The sequence below is a fragment of the Ruditapes philippinarum genome, unplaced genomic scaffold, assembly GCF_026571515.1.
Source record: "Ruditapes philippinarum isolate M1 unplaced genomic scaffold, ASM2657151v2 ctg14790_1_1_1_1, whole genome shotgun sequence".
NCBI lineage: Eukaryota > Metazoa > Mollusca > Bivalvia > Venerida > Veneridae > Ruditapes > Ruditapes philippinarum.
In genome coordinates this window covers 3621-12566 of record NW_026860166.1, presented here as the reverse complement: position 1 = coordinate 12566, position 8946 = coordinate 3621, and the positions used below count along the sequence as shown (strand labels likewise).

Here is an 8946-nt window from a genome sequence, read left to right as displayed (position 1 = left end):
GAAGAAATTCTGTCGAACGAAAGTTTCCTTGAATAATATCACGGTAGGGAATCACGTGACTTTTACGGTTACGCGTACAGACAATATGGCGGCCTAAAAACCTCGCTTCACATGTGTTTTTCAGGTAATTCTTTATTATATCCCTTTTACTTACATACGAGACCTGTTGCAGCCTACGCGGAATAAAGAATTGTTGCCGCCTATACCTTATTTTCCACCCCAGTGCTCATAGCTTTTACAAACACTCAAAAATTCAACAGGAATTTTCAATGTTGACAATTATTTTTCAGGTAACATTCACGCAATCTTTGTATTTTTTATGAATTTGATTAAACTACGTAGAGTTAGCAAAGAGAAAATGTTCATAGAAGTTCTTTGTTTGAAAATGTAAATATTAGGCATGTTAAATGTTGATTCGTAATTTTCTATTCCAACACACAAGAGAAAAATGATTTGGGTAACAGCCACGCAAACCTTTATTGTTGATAACTCCCACGCAATATTTTATGTGCAAGCAATATCTATGCAGGTTATAGCCTAGATATTGATTTAACAAATCATGATTGATGCATTTAGCCTCAGACTTTTGTGTGAAATAATTTTGAATAATATTTAAAATACCGCCAATAGGTCCTGGATAGAATTAACCCAGCAGGCACATACACGTTGAACAACGTTGAATTTTGGTCAGATTTTAACGTTGAAATAACGTTGGATTTATGTTCGGATTTGAAAGTTTAACTAACGTTGAAATTCAACGTTGGCACAACGTTAAAGTTTCAATGTCATTTCAACATACTTCAATTTTAATATAAAGCAAAGTAACAGAGTTTAACTGTTTAACAAAAAAAAAGACAGTTCAAGTGCAGCTTTAATTTTAACGATTTAAGAAGTCCTTTTAGCTACAATTAAGCTACAATCTGTTCCACTCTACTACTAGTACTTCTTCTAGATCTCTCCTGGTATGTCTTAAGTGTTTCATGATGGTGTTTGAATACTTCGTTGGCTGTCTCTTATTGCTTCTGCAAATAAAATAAAAAGTTACTAATTAAAAGTGACTTGGTCAATCTTAAATATAGATATATAATTAATCAAGTTAGTGATATGTTTTATCTTAAAATGATTATCTCTAAGATTTACATAATAAAACAGCATAGAAATTAAGATACAGCTGAAGTTTCATATTGACAGCAAATTATGTACATAAAAACAACAAAAACTTTTTTAAAAGAAGCTATTTAAAAGTCTCACCTATGATTGGTAAGAAAAACTGCTCCCCTTCAGTTTCTTGCAGCATATTTCCTAAGAAATATTCATTCTAGGCTCTAGCTAAGACCATTGTATGCAGCATCCTGAAAACAACAAATATGTAAATTTTATATTAATAATGTTACACAAGTATTCTAAAAATAATATACATAATAGACAAGATAAATGTCTAGTAGTTGCAATATTAATACTTTGTAAAGAAATATATATATATTAAATATTAGAATTTCAATTCAACAACCTGACAGTCCTTTTCATGTTAAATGTATGGTATACAAGCTACAGCTGCAATACTCTCAATTTCAGCCAGGACCAGGATCTAGAATATAAAAATAGATTTATTATTACCTATAAATTCACGGCAATTAAGCTTAAAATTTAACATTAAAGAACAGTTTAATCAATATTTGTGTCGATAATGCAATGGATATAATGATTTTTTCAAACTAATTCACGCTTAATTTTACTATCACTAAGATATAATGAAACTAGATTGACGAATCGTCTTGGGACGTTCTTGATATGGGCCGAACAACACTTCATCTGCTTATAGGTTACAATAATACGATAAACAGATTTCAAAAAGGCATGACCTGTAAAATCACAAATTGCCAAGGACATCAATAACTTCGCGTAAGGCCTACCAAACCCAAATCATTCAATTAGGTCGCGTTTTAATACAAAAGTATCAAATATTAGAAGGAGGTTTTGTATTTCTTTTTTTAGTATAATTACAGTTGACATTTTTCATATTTTGCAGATATGAAAGTTTCCAGCTCGGATATTGATTGTGATAAATGTGGGAAACATTTCATTCACGGAATGACCACATCGGCACAGGACCTTATAACTTTTGTGGTAAAACATTTTATAGCTCAGCAAATCGGAAACGTTACGGGTTTTACTGTTAGTATTAAAATAACATTCAAACACAAGGTTAGCTTTTAAAAAAGCTAGTAGCGACTCGCTTCGTAACTTTTTTCCAGGGGTGTGTTTAATTGTAAAAATGACAGTTCTGTTGTGACATATAAAGTTATGGAAGCCAGTTCTCTCAGTATGAGTATATATGAAGATGCATGTAAACAGATAGAATGAAGTCCATATGTCTATGCACATTTACTATATGGCCTATTGACCTTGACCAAAAAAATGTTAGATAGGGATGTCTCTTTATACGAAGTTAAGTTGTAATATGTTATTTAGTATTAGAATGAGTGACATATACAAGTCCTTAAGTAAACACAAGTTGACTATCATTTCAGCCAGAAAAGCCGGGATCGTATTAAAACATATAGAGATCCCGGGAATTGACCAGTTCAAGAATATAGTTTTCAGAGAAGCCGGGATCGTATTAAAATATATAGAGCTCCCAGGAATTGGCCAGTTCAAGAATATAGTTTTCATATAAGCTCGGATCGTATTAAAACATATAGGGATCCTGGGATTTGACCAATTCAAGAATATAGTCTTTGATTTTTCCAATTAATTAGGCATATAATTATAAGATTTGTGACTTCCGCATTTTAAGTTTGTTAATAAATAGCTCTAAATATATCTATATCCTAAGTTAAATTAATTTAACGTTCATTACAAACAATAAAAAAATAAAAACTTAACGTTTAATGGCCTTTCATTACGACAATAATCAACACAAATATAGTTTATTAATTTTTCCTCTATATCTAATACGATCCCGGATCCCGGGCGTCCCGGATCCCGGCCAGTAAATACATACACTAAATACCAGAAAGGATAAAATGACCGGAAAAAAGGAAAAAGAAAAAAATGCACAGAACCAGATGTACACTTATGTTAATTAACCAAACGGAAACTTTCTACAGAGAAAACAGGTGAAATCGCTAAATCAAAAGTCAGTGTAAATATGATTTATTGAAAAGAATTCCTGAAAACAAACATTTTAATCATCATTATATCTTTGCGCTCAAAGCAATACTTGCTGCTTTTTAAATATGGCGTGAAAATTGAAGGTTTTTTGACACTATGTAAGATTACATTTGATTGGCTAAATAATTTTGGATTCCAGCCCTGACAGATAAATTTTGTAGAAAGCTGGAAGCCAAGCATCGATTAAATTTTTGGATAGATTCGGAGTTTTAGGTTGTTTCTCAGTAAAATCCTATCGTAATACCGGCTCGCCGTGGCGAGCCGGCATAAGACCTCTAGATTTTATTACCTAGTTTGTAAAAAAAGACATATTCTACGCAGGGTGAGCTCTTAGTATCAAAGGGGGATGCTCCGGCGTCGATCGTCCGTCGTCATGCGTCAACAATCGTCTTCTTTTCTAATACTAAGCAGATTCACTTCAAATTTGGTCTGTAGCATCCTTGTGACAGTCACACTTGAATTTGCACATGTCATTCCAATTGGCCCTTTTTAGGGGTCAGCAGAGCTAAAAATAGAAAAACCTTTAAACATCTTCTCCTACAGAACTAATTGATGGATGATCACCAAACTTTGTCGGTAGCATTCTTGGGTAGTCTTTTATCAAGTTTGCTCATATGAATTTGATTGGCCCTTTTTAGGGGCCACTAAAATTAAAAATAGAAATATGTTTTAACAGCTTCTCCTATAGAACTAATGAATGGATGATCACCAAACTTTGTCTGTAGCATTTTTGGGTAATCTTTTATCAAGTTTGCTCACATTAATTTGATTGGCCTATTTTAGGGGCCGCTATAGCTAAAAACATCTTCTACTTCAGAACCAATTGATGGATGATCACCAAACTTTGTCTGTAGCATTCATGGGTACTCTTTTATATTAATCTGATTAGCCCCTTTTAGGGGCCACTAAAGCTAAAAATAGAAATACCGTTAAATGTCTATTTGTAGAGAACTAATTGATTGATGATCACCAAACTTTGTCTGTAGCATTCTTTGGTAGTCTTTTATCAAGTTTGCTCATATTAATTTGATTGGAGCCGTTTAAGCTAAAGCTTAAATGCCCCAGGTCATGGCATTTCTTCAAATTATTGTTTAAACATATTCTATGCTCAAATTTAATATTAAGAGGATATTTTTTCGTTTTTCGTGAAATATGGAATATATTTTCACGAAACATGATAAAATTCCACATATTTTCGCGAGCCGGGACGGCGAGGAAAATATGTGGCATTTTATCATGTTGAGTGAAAATATATACCATATTTCACGAAAAACGAAGAAATTACCTTTTTATTTAATTCCATTATCAAACAAAAATGGTTACGAACCCACTTGCTTGCTACGCAACTTCAATTGTACAGCGCGCAGTAATATAATTATTGTGTTGTTTTGCACGCGATATTTAGCGCTACATTGTGACGTCACGTAAACAACTCTTTTTAAATGTCTGTACAGCGTTAAAGACTGCATTAAAGATATTGGTGTTCGGATTTATTTTCATAGACCATTTTCTATCATTCTACATAGTTTTCAAAACAAAATTCAACAAAAAGTTGTTTGTATTTATCCGATTTTTCAAACAAAATGGTGAAAGAAGTCCCTTTAAATAAATATGAGTTTTGACTCCGCCCAATTTCATATTTATATTTCTTATTTTTTTTTAAAAAAATATGAAATATATTTGACTGATATATCACCATATATCATGGGTAAAATTAAATAATAGAATATATTGACAATCCAACACTGAAAAACAGTTGTTTCTGATGAGCGACTCAGGGCCATCATGGCCCTCTTGTTGTTGTTTTTTGCTTTAGAATAAAAAAAACATAATTATGTTAAATACAGACGCTAATTTTAAAAATGATTGGTTACATAAGAAACTAAGTGATAAAATGATTTGAATGTCTTTAAAATCTTAATATTAACAGTACTTAAAATGCCATACCTGTGACAGTTCGATTTGCCACAACGTTTACAAGGTCCTGTGCCGAGTAGCCAGTTTAAGTGGTCATTAAGACCTGTCCATGAACGAAATGTTTTCCAACATTATCCACAAACAATATCCGAGCTGCAACCGTCCATATCTGCAAACTATGAAAAATGACAACTGTACATGTAATTGTGCTTAAACTGAAATCGACCTCCTTCTTATATTTGAGACTTTTATTTTAATTTCTGCGATTAATTCATCTTTATTACATGCTTTTCGGTGGTTTATAGAAATATATCAGTGATATAAAACGGGTAATTTCACTGTTTGAATTAGTGAAATTACCACTTTGATAATTTCACTGTTTGGAATTTAAGCCCCTTACGTTGTTTCAGTGAAATAGCAGCGTGCACAGTACTGGGTACCAACTTAATGACGTGACGTCGTAAATGACGTCACGTTGCATTATTATTTGGCGCGCTTTTCATTAATTATTAGATTTATTGTCTTTTTAAAACGTTTCTTTGCATGTAATAAAAAGAAAATTTGTTTAGTTTAGTGTAAGATTGAAATATATTTCACCTTGTGAACACCAAAAGTTCATATTTCACTCGTGGCTGCGCCACTCGTGAAATATACCTTTTGGTGCTCACTCGGTGAAATATATTCCGATCTTACACTGAACTAAACAAATATCCTCTATATATCTCTATATCGAAACTTCATTTAATATAATTACGTGAGTATGTATTCTGCTACCCATAGGCGCTTAATTCTATCAAGGACCTTTTGGCGGTATTTTAAATATAATTCAAAATTCTATGAACGTTTAAGGCTAAATACATCGATCATGATTTTGTTAAATAAATATCTAGGCTATAGCCTGCATAGATATTGCTTGCACATAAAATATTGCGTGGGAGTTATCAACAATAAAAGTTTGCGTGGCCGTTACCCAAATCATTTTTCCCTCGTGTATTGGAATTGAAAATGACTAGTCAACATTTAACATGCCTAATATTTACATTTTCAAATAAAGAAATTCTATGAACATTTTCTCTTTGCTAACTCGGCGTAGTTTAATCAAATTAATAAAAAATACAAAGATTGCGTGAAAGTTACCTCAAAAATAATTGTTAACATTGAAAATTCCTGTTGAATTTTTAAGTGTTTGTAAAAGCTATGAGCACAGGGGTCGAAAATAAGGTATAGGCGGCAACAATTCTTTATTCCGCGTAGGCTGCAACAGGTCTCGTATGTAAGTAAAAGGGATATAATAAAGAATTACCTGAAAAACACGTGTGAAGCGAGGTTTTTAGGCCGCCATATTGTCTGTACGCGTAACCGTAAAAGTCACGTGATTCCCTACCGTGAATATTGTTCTGAAAAAAACTCACCTTCAATTTTGAAGAGTTTCAGTAAACGAAAATAACCGCATTGACGAATACTGCTTCGATACCAGTATGCCTATATTTAAAGCATTTTCACTACCATTTATTATTGGCTCAACAGCTTAACTGTTTCAATATTGGTTGTTTGGGATATAAACGAGTACTTTCATTTGTGTGAAAAAGTTACCCCTGCTTCTGCTTCCCTACCTTCTGCTCGCTCCATCATGGCGTTTTTCTGCAAGGGGAGAAAACTGTTAATTAACACACTACTTAAGTGTCGTAATGGGAAGCAATCGCATAGACAGGTTTTATCATCCGTGTATAGTACTCTTGTTACAACTGACAAAAATCTTAATTTGAAAATATATACGTAACAATCTTTAAAGCTTTGGTGACAGTAATGTGGATTTTAAGGGGAAACTTTCGGCCACTGATACAAAGTGGTAAAAGTCATCTCCAACAACAATGCATACTCCGTTTCTGAAGTACAATTAATTAGGCCTACTAACTTTCTATATACAACCCATTCATGACCAAATTAAAAAAGAAATGACAAGTAGATCTACTGCCAATCTAGATTATTTTGGTTTCCCCGTATGTTTTACACAGGGCTGCTTATTAGCCAGTAATTAGATTATTGTTGAATCACCGCTTTTTAAGTTGTTGTTGTTTTTTTCTCTTTTTATATACGACCAAAAACGCTGCATTTTTATAAATGACCGCCATATAAAAACAATTGTTTTACTTCCAATGACATACTTCGTCTAGGGGCCCCGTTTAAATTTAAATTCAAAAATTAAAGGGCTTCCTGGGGAAAATCCGTTCAAAATAAGGCGACAACGGGGTAAAAAATCCCCCATACAATAAAAAACTAAGAAACTAAATTTTGTAAATTTGGATAAAAAAATAATGAAAGGCAATGAATCCCAATATAGATCTATATTTTTTAGCTAAAAAAAATATCGATTCTTTTTCGTAAAATTTCTGCATTTTATTAAAAAACCAAAGATACTTTCGATTTTAATGTATTCTAAAATTTAATCACACCCAGTTTTCAAGTAAAAATAAAGTAATAGTACTTCAAAAAGTCCCTGATTTGAGTCATTTAAATGAAATCAAATTTTTAAGAGATACTGACATGGGGAATTTAAATCTAAAAAATGAAAAAACTACATATTTTCAAGTATCACTGAATATAACAGTTAAAAGATGGTAGATCGCCTGTTGCTGACACGACATTCACTTATTATCACCAATGTGGAGTTGTCTTACACATCACCAATGTGAAGTTGTCTTACAGATTATCGCCAATGTGAAGTTGTCTTACTGATTATCGCCGATGTGGAGTTCCCTTACTGATTATCGCGATGTGAAGTTCTCTTACTGATTATCGCCGATGTGGAGTTCCCTTACTGATTATCGCCGATGTGGAGTTCCCTTACTGATTATCCGCCGATGTGGAGTTCCCTTACTGATTATCGCCAATGTGGAGTTCCCTTACTGATTATCGCCGATGTGGAGTTCCCTTACTGATTATCGCGATGTGGAGTTCCCTTACTGATTATCGCCAATGTGGAGTTCCCTTACTGATTATCGCCGATGTGGAGTTCCCTTACTGATTATCGCCGATGTGGAGTTTCCCTTACTGATATCTTAAATCTTATCGCCGATGTGAAGTTATCTCTTACTGATTATCGCCGATTTTAAAGTTATTTTAAAAGTTTATGGGGCCGATTGAAGTTTCTTGGGGGATTATCCCCGGGGTTTTGGGGATTCCCTTTTCAAATTAAATGGGCCGAGTGAGCCCTTAGGTTTAGGGCCCGTTTGGGGGTTTCCCCTTACATTACCCGCCGATGTGGATTCCCCTTTACTGTTTTACGCCAAATTGGATTTCCCCTTTACTGATTATGCCGATGTGGTTTCCCTTTACTGATTATCGCCGTTATTCCCCTTTAACGTTATGGGGGGGTTTAAAAAACTTACAGATTAGGGCCGAGGATTCCCCTTACTAAATTAGCCGATGGGGATTTCCCTACTGATTACGCCGATGTAAAGTTATTTTCCCAATTACGCTTTGTAAATTTTCTCTTATTTGAATGCCGAGGGATTTCTCTTACTGTTATCGCCGAGGGGGTTTCCCCTTTACTTTTTAAACGGATGTGTACCCTTTTAAACTTTTAAACCCCAATGTATTTTCCTTCCGATTACGCCGAGGGGGTTCCCCAAACTGATTATGGGCCAGGGGATTTCCCTTCTGTTTTCGCCAAATGAAAAGTTATCTTACAGATTATCGCCGTTTGGGACCCCCTTTACTTTTATCCCCGATGAAAATTATTTTACAGTTTAAACGCCATGTGAAGCCTCTTCCAGATTATCGCCAATAGGGAATTCCCCTACTGATAATTGCGAAGAAAAGTTCTCTTTTTTAAATTATCCCCCGATGTGAAGA

General features: G+C 33.9%; 1 long non-coding RNA gene across 1 annotated transcript; it reads right to left on the bottom strand.

Moving 5' to 3' along the window:
- Nucleotides 1–694: 694 nt before the first annotated feature.
- LOC132759103 (uncharacterized) lies at nt 695–5319 on the bottom strand. Its single transcript, XR_009629666.1, has 4 exons — nt 5122–5319; nt 1511–1588; nt 1252–1352; nt 695–1022 (listed from the first exon to the last, which is right to left on the bottom strand). It is a non-coding gene; the product is annotated as an uncharacterized LOC132759103 (long non-coding RNA).
- Nucleotides 5320–8946: the final 3627 nt, after the last annotated feature.